This window comes from Ambystoma mexicanum, chromosome 7p (assembly GCF_040938575.1).
Source record: "Ambystoma mexicanum isolate Mex_15411 chromosome 7p, UKY_AmexF1_1, whole genome shotgun sequence".
Classification (NCBI taxonomy): Eukaryota; Metazoa; Chordata; class Amphibia; order Caudata; family Ambystomatidae; genus Ambystoma; species Ambystoma mexicanum.
In genome coordinates this window covers 388,525,795-388,540,327 of record NC_090939.1, presented here as the reverse complement: position 1 = coordinate 388,540,327, position 14,533 = coordinate 388,525,795, and positions in this window count along the sequence as shown.

The window sequence follows — 14,533 nt, the reverse complement described above, 5'->3', positions numbered from 1 at the left end:
TTCATGAGAAGTACATACACATGTGATGTCATCAGTGATGTCATCAATGACATTTGTGATGTCATCTTTGATGTCCTGGGTGTTAGTTTTAGCAGTGCACGGTGGTGGCGCCAGTTATTTTTCAAAGCTTACCATAACTTGCGATTTTCAGGGGTCTTTCGGCTGTACTTAGAACCATAACATCCTTTAAACAAACTTTTTTTAATATCACGCAAACAATATACAAACATGGCGTGCAAAAACCAACTTCTACAGATGGCTTTACACAGAATGTTGCAAAGTAAGAATTTATGCTTGTTCACAGTGAAGGTCAGCTGCTTCCACAACTTCTACAGATGGCTTTACACAGAATGTTGCAAAGTAAGAATTTATGCTCGTTCACAGTGAAGGTCAGCTGCTTCCATTTTTTTCTCGGGCCCCGGAGAGGCTCACAAAGCGGACTATAAGGTTGTATTGTGTTTTGACCTTGACAGACAGAGATTGTGATGAAAGACTTCTCTTGAAGGAGTGTTGCTAAAACGTAAGAGAAGATAAAGATGAAATTTCTGAAACGAAACCACTTTTATATATTATATGACTATGCGAAAGATCGTTGGCACACGCAGAGTCGTATTTTGGGACTGCACCACTCGTAGACAATGGAAATTGCAATTGTACTGTAAGTAACCCTTTATATTATTGTATACCAAATATAATTACAATAGCGTAGCATTAAAGACCGCTCAAGTTGAACTTGTTCGTTGAAAGTGGCATAATGTTTTCTACCGCACACTATCACCGCCGAATTGATCCCCTGTCGTTTAGAGGGCTCTGAAAAAGGCAGACGACACAGGGTGGGTTAATAGAAATAATGTAACCGGTCTATAGGCGGTCAAGTGCTCTACTCGCTGTGCCACTTCACTGTAGCCTGTCAAGTGGCACAGCGAGTACAGCGCTCGCTTTGACATCCGTGCACAGCTTGCTAACGCAAGTTTGAATCCCGGCAAGGCCAAACTCAGCCTTTTATCATTCCGTGGTCGATAAATGAGCACCACACACCGTGGTTAATAATAAGCACCGCTTAGATACCTCATGGTTCTTAGCGCTATATGAATGGGAAAATATTATTATTTTATTATTAACATACTCTGTTGCACTATCTTCGATAGCAAATAGTTTCACGCCGTAATAAATGAAATGATGATTTTTAATGAAGATCGGCTGGTGAGACTAATTTATGTTTTTTAAAACAGGTATGTAGCTCCATTTTGCCTATGTCACGATTTACAGACTCCAGCGGATGGGGTCTTCAACTGCCAGGTGCAGGTCCAAATATGCAACTTCATGACCCTCACCATTTTATGGGACAATCGCCAAGGACCAATATGCCCTTACGCAGTACTAGCGGCTACAAACAACATACCAACCAATAGGGAGTCTAATGGCTCGTTGTTGGAGCAACATTCCGATTATCAGAGCGACCATTTACTGCTTTTATCATAAACCAACAGCCTATCTACCGCAAAGGAACAACGCGTGGCTCCAAATAAACTTTTGCTGATCGACAGCAGAGACAATAGCAAATCGCTGAATATTCACTAAACATTTCATGTGAAATAAATGTACTTTACCAAATGTACAATCCTGCTGTTTACTTTTAAACCACAGTTTCATATTCCGAATTGTGGCGCACTGAGTTGTAAGCTGATCTAACACCCTCTGTACCGCACAGGAACATCGTGTGCCTCAACATGAACTTTTGCGGATCGACAACAAAGACAAATGCAAATTGCTGAATATTCTCTAAACATTTGATGTCAAATAAATGTACTTTACAACATTTACAATCTTGCTGTTTGCTTTTAAATCACAGTTTCATATTCCGAATTTTGGCGCGCTGTGTTGTGACATAATGTGTGTTGTCTTCCGGGTTCTGTGTAAAGTCGCGTAGGACTGGAGACGACTGGGCGCGTTTGATTACGCACCCTGTAACGTCACGGAGAGAGGCGGGGAATATGAATGCTTTGATAATATCAGGCTTAGGGGCGGGAGATATGATTTAGTGTCGCAAAAGCAAGTCAGCCAGATCAATAGCGCCAGTCATAGGATTATCACATAATGTCGGCGCACACCAGCCGGATTTATCGTTTCTTTAGTGGACAAAAAGTTGGTTGACGCCCCTAGGAAATTGTACTATTAGCGGACAAAAGGAGTGGTCTTAAAACACTTTCACCCTGACAACGAACAATACAAACAACGTTCTCAGAACACCCCCATTTTGTGTAATTGCAACCATTTCGGGACACTGTGAGTGTTCTTAGAACACATTCAACTAGACAGATTACAATACGGACAGCGTCCTGAGGACACCCCCAGTTTGTGTATTTAAGAACAATTAAGTACACCGCGAGTGTTCATAGCTCATTTTTACCTTCCTTGCGAACAAAAATGACACATACTCCGTCCTCTAAACACCCCACCATTTAGTTTATTTACAAAATGTCAGAACAGCCGTGTTCTCCATGGACAAATCGAACGCAACAAAAATGTCTAGCACATAAAAAAACAAAACCTTGAACCTATCTCATACTTCCCCACCCTCCCCAAACACTCTTACACACCAACACACGGCACAAAATACAATTTTTTATCCACGTTTCACTGCGCTGTACACGGTCGACTGCGAATACAAGATGGCGGGCGCCGCAGAAAATCTGATGCGCTACACGCCCCTCGCCATCCAATCAGCGAACACGTCGCATGTCTGCGGACATGACGCAAGGCCATGGGCCAATCGGGGTGCTGTCCGCGGAGCGAACAGGGAAGTCCGCCCGCGAAGCGAACACAGATATCACAATTTTTTTTGCCTTACATTTTGGTCATTTTTTAAAAAACTACTGGACAGATTTACACCAAATTTACAAAAGCACACTTTTGGGACCAGGCCGCCGCTCCTGCCGCAAATTTGGTGTAAATCCGTCCAGCGATTCGGGCTGTAGCCATGTGCAAAGTTTTTTCCCATTCAGTCTATGGGAAAAAAAAAGTTTTGGGACCCCCTCCTATAACTTTTCCCCCCCGGACGAATCCTCACCAAACTTTACAAAGAAATTCAGAGTGACCCAACTACTTTTTTTGCAAAGTTTGGTGAGGATCCGTCCAGGGAGAGCGAAGTTATAAGCCGCCCAAAAAGTGCTCTTCCTATGGAAACAGCAACTTAACCATAACTACATGGCCACTACCGTGGCCATGTAATATATATATATATATATATATATATATATATATATATATATATAAATTCAGGGATGTTATGGTTCGAAGTAAAACTGAAAAACCTGTGAAATTTACCAGTTATGGTAAGCTAAGCAACCATAACTCGCGCCACCACCGTGCACTGGTAAGACTAACACCCAGGACATCAAATGATGACATCACCTGTACATTTACTTTTTATGAAAAGTCTGTACAAGGGATTTTATAGTAATGTTGATAAAAAAGTGTGAAGGATTATTGGAATAAATAGAATGAGGTATGTAGTGCATTAAGTAATGTATTGATACAAATAACATTCTATTATCAGGTTCTTTCCAGTATACTAAGCTACTCATGTAGAAACATAGGCATTGTGTTCAACATACATGATGGATGTGCAATATTATTAATAACTAGCTAGTAAAACCCACTTACTACATAATTGCATTATTCTAAACAAAACACAAATAGACAACCACAAATACAAATATGAGCATATACAGGGAAAATGAAGTAAACAACAGGATTATCAGCCAATCTTCATACCCTAACTGATTAACTTTATACACAGAAATGATTGTTCTGCATCAAAGCTACTAATTCGCTATGTATAACTAACATTATAATGTGACTGGACCCTAAGGAAAGTAGTGTGCATACAATGTATACAAATATGAGCATATCCAGGAAAGTAAAGTAATACAACAAAGGAGAACTATAAGAAAGTGTTGATAACCTTACTGATTATCTTCATACATAGCAAGCATTGCTGTTTTCCAAATCTGTGTTTTCGCCTATGTATATGTTTCATATACTGTGAGTGACCCCCAAGTGAATTACTTTAAGAACATATTTGAAGTATAGGTCTACAAATATAGTACTTTTTGAATTTTTTGTTCCTGACTGTTACTGGCCTAGATATGTCAGTAAAGGAAAAAAGAGGAAGCTAGACATGTGATGTCATCAGTGATGTCATCAATGATATTTGTGATGTCATCTTTGATGTCCTGGGTGTTAGTCTTAGCAGTGCACGGTGGTGGTGCGAGTTATGGTTGCTTAGCTTACCATAACTGGCGAATTTCAAGGGTTTTTTGGTTTTACTTCGAACAATAATGTCCCTTTAACAAAGTTTTTTTACTGAATTTCATAGGTTTTTAGTAGCGCAACTTAACCATAACGTCCCTTTAACAATGTTTTTTTCACTGAATTTCATAGATTTTAGTAGCGCAACTTAACCATAACGTCCCTTTAACAACGTTTTTTTTACTGAATTTCATAGGTTTTTAGTAGCGCAACATAACCATAATATCCCTTTAACAAAGTTTTTTTTACTGAATATACATATATAGATAATGTAAATTTCATAAATGTTCACTAGGATGCCCTTAGTTTATATACATATAACATTGAATATACTGAACCCCCTACCTGCGCTAGTGGGTCTGATATCCGTGCGGCTGTTCGCGGACGGACTCAGACAACATCAACACTATCCAAAAACTCAGGGGGTATCTTACATTGTTATATCATCCAAAAATGAAAACACTAATTATGTTCAAAAACCAGCACATAAATACATTACATTCAATAATAAATAAGAATCGTAAACTGTATATGTAAGACACAGAAATGTCTAGTACTTTGTAATGCGTGGAAGAAAATTTTCCTCGTGATGAAATGAGTGAAAACAGTCATACTAATGGTAGACACTACACTTCTCTATATAAACCAATTATTATCCATTACTTTATGTGCACTTACCAATTTTCTTTTTTTAACCACACCATACAGACATTAAAAATAATACAGAAACAGAGACCTTAAAAAATAATCTGCTGCGAATGCAGCAAAAAATGGATCTATTAAAAGAATAGTGCGCTTATTATAATAAGCGTATGCTTATTATAAGCATACATTGATCGATCATACAAACATTTCCTATGCACCTTACTGTAGTTTTCCTCTTTTTTACACACTCAAAATCAGACACCAGGGCGCGGCCATCTTGTCATAATCTTATCCCTTGCCGCATCGCCCAAGGTGGACTGCCCTGGCAGCACTAATTAATACGCCCCACCCCTCAGGCTGACATCTACAAACCTAGTGATATTCTCTGCCTATCACCAGTACGTTAACGTTACTGGACAGCGTAGCCAAACCCACCCAGTCATCACCTACATGATAACATTACTTGACGCAGAACCCGGAATAAAACGCTTCATCTCACAACACAGCGTGTCCCAATTTTGAATATAAAACCATACTTTTAAAGGAAATAGCAAAACTGTACAATTTGTAAAATACTTTTATTTCACAATAAACACTCCAAGAACATCCGGCAATTGGCATATTAAGCAAACAGGTAATTTCTTTCTTCGTTCTCGATCCACAAATGTTTATCGTGAGTCATGCGGTGTTCCTTTTGGGTATAAGAAGCACATTGGAAGCACTGTGTATCACAAAGCTTTGGCATCAGCTTGGCGCTAGGCCACCGTAAACGATGTCAAGTTGCTCCTTATCGCTGCTACCGGTTAAGGGCATATTGGCTGTGGCGATCATCCCATTAACGTGTATCTGCAGCTGACGGTTAATAAAAACATCAGTTGGTATCTGGAATCAATAACAATCGCAGAAAAGCAAGATGTACCTGTTTAAAAAAGATAACAGAAATGTTTCTCTGTAGCCGATCTTTATTACAGTTTATCATTTTAGCCATTAATTTGGCCCCTTGTTACAACTATTGATAAACACGGACGTGAAACAATGGGAACACAGAGAAAACAACGTGAAAAGTACTCTTCAATTTGCTCCAGAAGTTAGTGCTATGGAGTATGGTCAGCTCGAACTGGGATGCGGAGGCTGACGCTAGAATCAGGGAGCAAGCTAAGGCCAAGAAGAACACATACACGAAATTTTAATTCAATATTAGCATTGAATTACGCGTTTGTGGTACCTGAGGGAACCCACTAGTGGACTACACACATCTCGATGCTGGACTGCCCATGTGCACAGGACGAAGCCAAGTACACACACAAGTTGTAATTGCGTGTCGTTGCAATATGCCACAAACAACAATCAAGTAGATTGTAAGCCACCAATAATGGTCAGCAAATGATAAGTTGACTAGTTTGTTTATAAAATTGTTGAAAGTAAAACTTACATAATATTCGGCATTTCCATTCTAAATGCGTAACACAGACACTCCGTTCAGGTCAACGAATTTTCATGAAATGAAATTACATGTTCCTTTGTCCAGTTTTGGAATGGTGAACCTTATCATATTTAAAATTGTAACATCCCTCCCTTCATGCATTCCTTTTGGAATCCTCCCTTTGTTTCAAGGTCAAAAAACAATTGAACCTTATGCTGTGTACGATGCATGGTTTTGCTCAGCTCATAAACAAAAATTCAACGACGCTGACCTTCACTCAGCATGGGAGCAAATAGCCCTTCAGACCATACTGGCATTACAAATATTTTTGAAAAACATATGAATTGTTTGCTACCATTCACCAATGGATTTATTTAGTTCCTCTGGAGAACTTCGCACTCTCCCAGCGACTCCCACAGCTAGGCCACACCACTGTCACCTCAGCCCATCTCTTCTTCACACAGCAAATCACGTAAACATTTTTCAAAGGAGCAAATCTCAAGCCCTGACAAAATGTGCTTGTATGAGAATGTCCGAGCAAACCCTGCTGCAACCCCCTCGGCTAGGCCGTGGTCCCCTAATCCCAATGACCGCAGTTAAATATTAGAGGCCTATAATTTGCAAACGTGTGTTTGTACTATCCCACTTTCGGTCACTAGTGAGATGAACAGTGTGGGGGGTCTTGCCACCTTACAAATACAGACACATACTAAATACGTAATAGTAATGCTTTTACATTATAAAGCAGATGGTACCAAAAATAACTGCAAGCTAACTGAATTCACACATGGTAAACTATCACTTGGTAAGAAAACCTTCACAACAGTAGGTATAATCTACCACGCAGGAGCCACAACCAATGCAGGTCACTACACTGCATATATAAAAAAGAAGTGTGGATGGGTCAAATATAATGATACCAACATAACTATAAAACAGAGAATGAGAAGGTCTGCAACCTACCTTAATAAATCCCACCCTACATCTTCCTCTATCCACCTGCTGAGGACAAAAAACAAAACTATTGTCCCATATTGCCCTAGGTACGAAACCAGAAAAATTAACCTTTTCTTTTGGAAGTATTTTCATTACTGCCTGAACCAACTGTTCCAAATATGCCAACAAAGTAGGGGCACTGACATACCCCAAATGCAAAGCACCACTGTGCAAAACAACTACATGTGGAATGTTTACCCTGTCCATATCTCCACAAACGTGTACAATTCCCTGCACATTGAAACCAGACACAGTGCTCTACACCACCTCCACTCCTTTAACATCATAATTGTTTGCCACATTCCTACATACTGCTCCAAACCATGCTCAAAGTATCTCCAACCATCAACACCCTGACTTTCTCCACCTCTGCCATCTTCACTACACACAGCCTCTTTCAACACAAACCACAACCTCAACATCTGATTGGCTGATCCCTACAGTCCACTTTCCATGCTGTATTTGCTGAGAAACCCCGGTTTGGCATGCCCTGTCCGTGGACAGTCGCGTTGGCCACGGAATGCGTAACACTGGGGCAGTCCTTCTACCCTTTCCACTTCACTCTCTGCACCATTTCCTCATTGGCTACTGTTAAGCAGTCACACAATCATCCACCAATCACATCTAAGAACTCTACATCTAACTCTATCATCACAGATCAGCACTTTAGATGTACTATTGATCACTCCCAGTACAATTTGCTGTCACTGCAACAGACCTACAGCAGCAACTACTATAAAACTCCACAATATTTCTACTTTCAGATTCATGCACATCCACATGCATGAACACAGACTACATGTATGATTATTTTCTACACAGTTCATGTACAGCTCTTCTAGGAATACATATAAACAGAGTAACTGCCACTTACCCGGTATACATTGTAAAATGAACTTACTGTCATTTCTCCCATCTGCTATGATGAATTGTTAATTGCAAACCTGTCTGCTCTGCAAATTTTGGTTTACTCACAGAGCTATCTAAAAAAATGTTATTTCATATTAAAAAATAGGAGCAATAACAGTATAATTATGAAAAAAGCTGTCCAGTGTGTTATAAAATTACATACAGCCAGGATGAGTACATGTATCTTCATTCAAGCACACACACAGACAATATCACTAGAAAGGCTCCCAGCTCAAACACCACTGCCTCTATATGAAATCCTTCTGCTTTATTTCCCACGCCTCCACAAATGCATACATTGTATGCTTTTCTGTACAATCTCTGCCATTTACCCTGTAAAAATAGCAGAAAATGCATACACACATAAGCAAATGAAACTGCATATGCATACCATGCTCAGGTGTAAGAAAACACTACTACTACAAAAACAAAAAAAACCAATGTCTACATTAACAAAATTGCTATAAACACACATATTCACTAACTTCTTTTTTTACAATTGCAGTGAAGACCACTCTCCTGAAAAGCGGCAGCGTCTGAAGTACAAACAAAGACTTAGAAGAAACCTACTCTTTCCGTACAAAAAATAAGTACAATACTAACATAATGTTCTAACTGTTGCTCAAACACACTAGCATTTTAGTATTGTAGAACAAAGAAGTGTATTAACCCTTTCCCATTAGATGTAGTATTAGTGCATCCCCTTACCAGTTGTGTACTTTATATTGTCATCTGAAGCCCAGTATAGTAACACACAAATACAAGAATAGCCTTCCCAACTTGATGTAGCTCCCATTGCACAATCACACACCTCCACAATCATCCTTACTATCATACTCAGACACTCATACACGAAGCACGCATACACTGCACAACAGCCCAACCCACACTTTCTTTTTTCTCCAGCAGACCCCAAAGAATGCCTACCAAAAAGCAACTCTATAGAAAGCAACGCAGAAGTAGAGCAAATCAAAATAAAAGTGTCCAAAATAAGCATCCATCTCTAGCAGATTTTGTAAAAAAAGTTCAAACAAAACACTAATACAGTCATTAAGTGAAACAAAACAAGCTTCCAGTACAGAAACTGTGCCTCCTCTGTCAAAATGTAAAACAAAACAGAAAGTGATTAACAAGACTTCAACTACCACTACTGCTAACGCTGCACCTATAAATCTTGATATAGTGGCATACGAAAACAAATATTTTACAAAAAATGTTCCGCCACAGAGTCCTTCAGAACCTTATAAAAACAGGAGAGAGACCATGCACAACCCTTAAAACCTACCGTAGAAAATGAATCCTAGAAGCTCTCATAGACAGTGCAATCCTTCTCAAAAGGAAGATATTTATTTTAGTTTTAAAGAGAATAAAACCACTAACAAAACAAACTACTAAAGTACAAAAAAGACTTCTCAATAAACGGAATATAAACAAAAATAGATTCTTAAACATTTGTGGAGGTAAATGGAGTCATACACGAGAACAGAACCATATTTTAATGAAGAAGCATATAAACAAAAGCAAACAAACCCAATTGCCATACATAGCAGTGGATGAGGGTATGAACAACTTAATTACACCATTATGGAACAAGAAACTCTGCTCACAAAATATCCCCAGAAAACTCGGTATCACCTCTCCATTCTACTGAACCAAAACATCCATTCTACAAATGGCCATGCACATCAATGTGTAACATTGCCGAAAAAGCTTTCAAATCTTTATGCCAGTTCCTCAATCAGTATGTAAAAAGCAAAGACAAATTCAAAATGAAACTACTACAAAATATGGATGCCTGTCTAGTGTGCAAATACAGAGGACTACAAGGACATTCATTAGCCTGCATTTCAGGACCTATTTGCAAAAGCACCTTCCATCATATCAAAATGATATCAACACATCATTCAACTATAAGAAATCTGGTCAATAAACTCTATTATGCTAAAAGTCCTGCTTTAGAACTAGCCAATTTAAATAACTACCTTCTACATGGAACAGCCAAACAAATACTCGAAGAAATAGAGCATATCCAGAGAAAATATTTTGGAAGTGAAAGCCACTTACAAAATGCATTAGCTTTACAACAAACTAGCAACTACTGTACAAATAGCAATCTTCTATTAGACACATACAAAAAAGAAATACTAAAGGTTAAAAGTACCTCCGCTGAAGTACCAAACCATGTGTGTGTGTTGCCGCAGGACTTTTTTTTAATAAAAGTAGCACAAAATCTGTAGACATAACGTACAAAATAGAAGACAATGAATATTCCAAATAGTTCTAATTAGCTCTATACCTTATAGCAGAAAACAAAAAAGAAATTACTGACCCCTTAATACTTTGCAATTATTGTACAGCAAAACTTGACAACAACCAAACACCTTCACGTGCTGCTATCAAAAATAACTGGAAAATGTTCCCACTACCAAAACACCTGAAACAACTAAATTTATATGAGAGCATCATAATTCAAACAGTGCACCCATTTCAAGCAATAATATACCTTCAACCAAAAACAGCAAAATTACCTCCCTCTGAATTAGTGAAAGGCATTCGTGGCAAAGTGATTTATTTACCATTAGATTTGAAAGAAAATGTGCACACTCATACACCACAATCCAAAATGTTTACTTCCAAGGGTATCTTATGAAGCAGTCCTTGTTACAAACTCTACAATCTTAACTGCATAGCCTACCAAAACTTCACATACAAACTCTAAAAATGAAACAGTACACAAACTTTTGGGTTGTGGATATTTGATGGGTGTTTGATTCTATGGGTGTGTTATGCAGCGGTGGTTGTGGCCAGAGCCACAACCACCGCAGCATAACACACCTATGCTACCAAACATTTTGACTGTGGTATGTGGGCTGCTTATAGGGGATATTAATTGCAATCAATGCTCTACTAAAAACCCAAAACCAACATCATACTAAAGTAAAATAGCCAGTAGTGTATTTATTTTTTTCCCAGACAGACACTAAGACCGCAGACATGGCAAACTCATCAGGGGCACCTGCCACCTAAACAAATACAGTATTTGATCCATCTCTTTCTCCCCAACCCTCCCCAAGGACTCCTGCACACCAACACACTTCCCAAATTTGCATTTTGCCTCTGTTAAGCGCCGCGCTGTGATCCAAGATGGCGGGCGCATCGAAACAATGTGACGCACCTCACGCCTCACTCCAGCCGATCGGCGGACATGTTGCACGTCTGCAGACAATACACGAGTCGATTAGCCAATCGGTGTCCTGTCCGCGGAGCGAACAGGGAAGTCTGTCCGCGGAGAGCACATAGATATCACTAATTTTTTTGCCTCACATTTTGGTCATTTAAAAAAAACTACTGGACGGATTTACAGCAAATTAACAAAATCACGCTTTCGGGACTAAGCCACCGCTCCTGCCACAAATGTGGTGGAAATCCGTCCAGAGGTTTGAGCTGTAGGCGTGTGCACATTTTTTCCCACTATGTCATTAATCAATTTTGGGACCCCCCCCTACAACTTTGCCCCCCTCGGACCAAACCTCACTGCAATTTGCAAAAAGATTCAGAGTGGCCCATATAATTTTTTTGCTAAGTTTGGTGAGGATTCGTCCAGGGGGAGCGAAGTTATAAACCACCCAAAAAGTGCTCTTCCTATGGGATTATCAGCTTAACAATAACTACAAAGCCACTACTGTCGGCTGTGTAATATGAAATAAAAGACATCAACAATTGTAAAAATGAATTTTGTTGGACCAACTTTTTTGTTAAATTAAGTTGCTGGCTATTGAAAAAAAGATGTACACTTTTTAGATGCCAAAGCCACATTTATAAAAGTTCATTCAGAATATTTGCTTCAGTATGACAATATAACTGGCAGTGAATTCTTCTGAAATTATGTCGTGAAAGTATACAAACATTGTCTTTGTGAACCATGAAGTAAGTACACCAGGGCAGAGAAAAAAAGGGCGCACACTTCCAATCCCCGACTTATGGGGTAATTCATAGATTTGAGCGCAGAGGCAGCGCACGCGAGCAGTGCAGAGAGGGAACGTGCGCCAGCGTGTGCCAGCCGTGTGCGCTAAACAGCATTCTGGCGCACTGCGTATTTATGGAATTCCCAAGTCAAAAAGTTCCCTGGCGCAGAGAACATCCCGCAGCGCCAGCTAGGCCCCCAAGAACGCCCCTCGCACAAGGAAAAGCCATCAAAATCCACAATCCAGCGCAAAGAGCAGCGCTAACCCTGGACCAGCTAACAGGGCAGCTACACAGCAAACGCCGAGCAGGGAATGTGTATTCCTGGGGTGCGCTGGAATTAGCGGGGTATGTGTATTTGGGGTGTACGCAGGGAGTTTCACATGTGGTAGGCCCTGTGTGAGCGGGGCATGTGTATTACTGGGGTTCGCGGGGAGTTTCACACGCGATAGGCCTTGGCCGAGCGGGGCAAGTGTATTACTGGGGTTCGCGTTGAGTTTCACATGCGGTAGGCCCTGTGCGAGCAGGCTACGTGTATTTGGGGGGTTCACGGGGAGTTTCACATGCGGTAGGCCCTGTGCGAGCAGGCTATGTGTATTTGGGGGCTTCGCGGGGAGTATCACACGCGGTAGGCCCTGTGCGAGCAAGGCACGTGTATCACTGGGGTTCGCGGGGAGTTTCACACGCGGTAGGGCCTGTGTGAGCAGGGTACGTGTATTCCTGGGGTGCGATGGAATTATCACACGCGGTAGGGCCTGTGCGAGCGGGGTACGTGTATTACTGGGGTTCGCTGGGAGTTTCACACGCGATAGGCCTTGGCCGGGCGGGGTACGTGTATTACTGGGCTTCGTGGGGAGTTTTACACGCAATTGGCCCTGTGTGAGCAGGCTACGTGTATTTGGGGGGTTCGCAGAGACTTTCACACACGGTAGGCCTTGTGCGAGCAAGGTACGTGGATTTTGGGGGTGCGCAGGAAGTTTCACACGCGATTGGCCCTGTGCGAGCGGGGTACGTGTATTTGTGGTGTACCCAGGGAGTATCACACACGATAGGCCTTGGCTGAGCGGGGTACATGTATCACTGGGCTTCGCGGGGAGTTTCACACGCTATTGGCCCTGTGCGAGCAGGCTACATGTATTTGGGGGGTTTTCAGGGACTTTCACATGCGATAGGCCCTGTGCGAGCGTGGTACGTGGATTTTGGGGGTGCGTGGGGAGTCAAACACATGAATTGGCAGTGTGGGTCCTCCGAGGTGTGCCCTCTACCCCCTCCATTGCCCCTGCAGGCAGCCTACACCACAGGGGACTAACCTGCACCCCTGGTCATGTCCCGCAGACAGCGCATCCACCATGGCCATGCCCCCCAGCCAGGCCACGTGTCACCTTGCACTAGTGATCACCAAATCATGTTCTCCTGCACCCCCACCCCCCAGCAGTGAGGGGCACCTGCCAGCAGGCCCCCACTCATGTTCCTCTGCACCCCCACCCCCCATTAGTGAGGGGCATCTGCCAGCAGGCCCCACTCATGTTCCCCTGCACCCCCACCCCCCAGCAGTGAGGGGCACCTGCCAGCAGGCCCCCACTAATGTTCCCCTGCACCCCCACCCCCCAGCATTTAGGGGCACCTGCCATCAGACCCCCACTCATGTTCCCCTGCACCCCCACCCCCCAGCAGTGAAGGGCACCTACCAGCAGGCCCCCACTCATGTCCCACTCATGTTCCCCTGCACCCCCACCCCCCAGCAGTGAGGGGCACCTGCCAGCAGCCCCCACTCATATTCCCCTGCACCCCCATCCCCCAGCAGTGAGGGGCACCTGCCAGCAGGCCCCCACTCATGTTCCCCTGCACCCCCACACCCCAGCAGTGAGGGGCACCTGCCAGCAGGCCCCCACTCATGTTCCCCTGCACCCCCACCACCCAGCACTGAGGGGCACCTGCCAGCAGGCCCCCACTCATGTTCTACTCATGTTCCCCTGCACCCCCACCCCCAGTGAGGGGCACCTGCCAGCAGGCCCCCACTCATGTCCCACTCATGTTCCCCTGCACCCCCACCCCCAGCAGTGAGGGGCACCTGCCAGCAGGCTCCCACTCATGTCCCACTCATGTTCCTCTGTACCCCCACCCCCCAGCAGTGAGGGGCACCTGCCAGCAGGCCCCCAATCATGTTCCCCTGCACCCCCACGCCCCAGCAGTGAGGGGCACCTGACAGCAGACCCCCACTCATGTCCCCCATGCACCACCACCCCACCTGCCAGCAGTGAGGGGCACCTGCCAGCAGGCTCC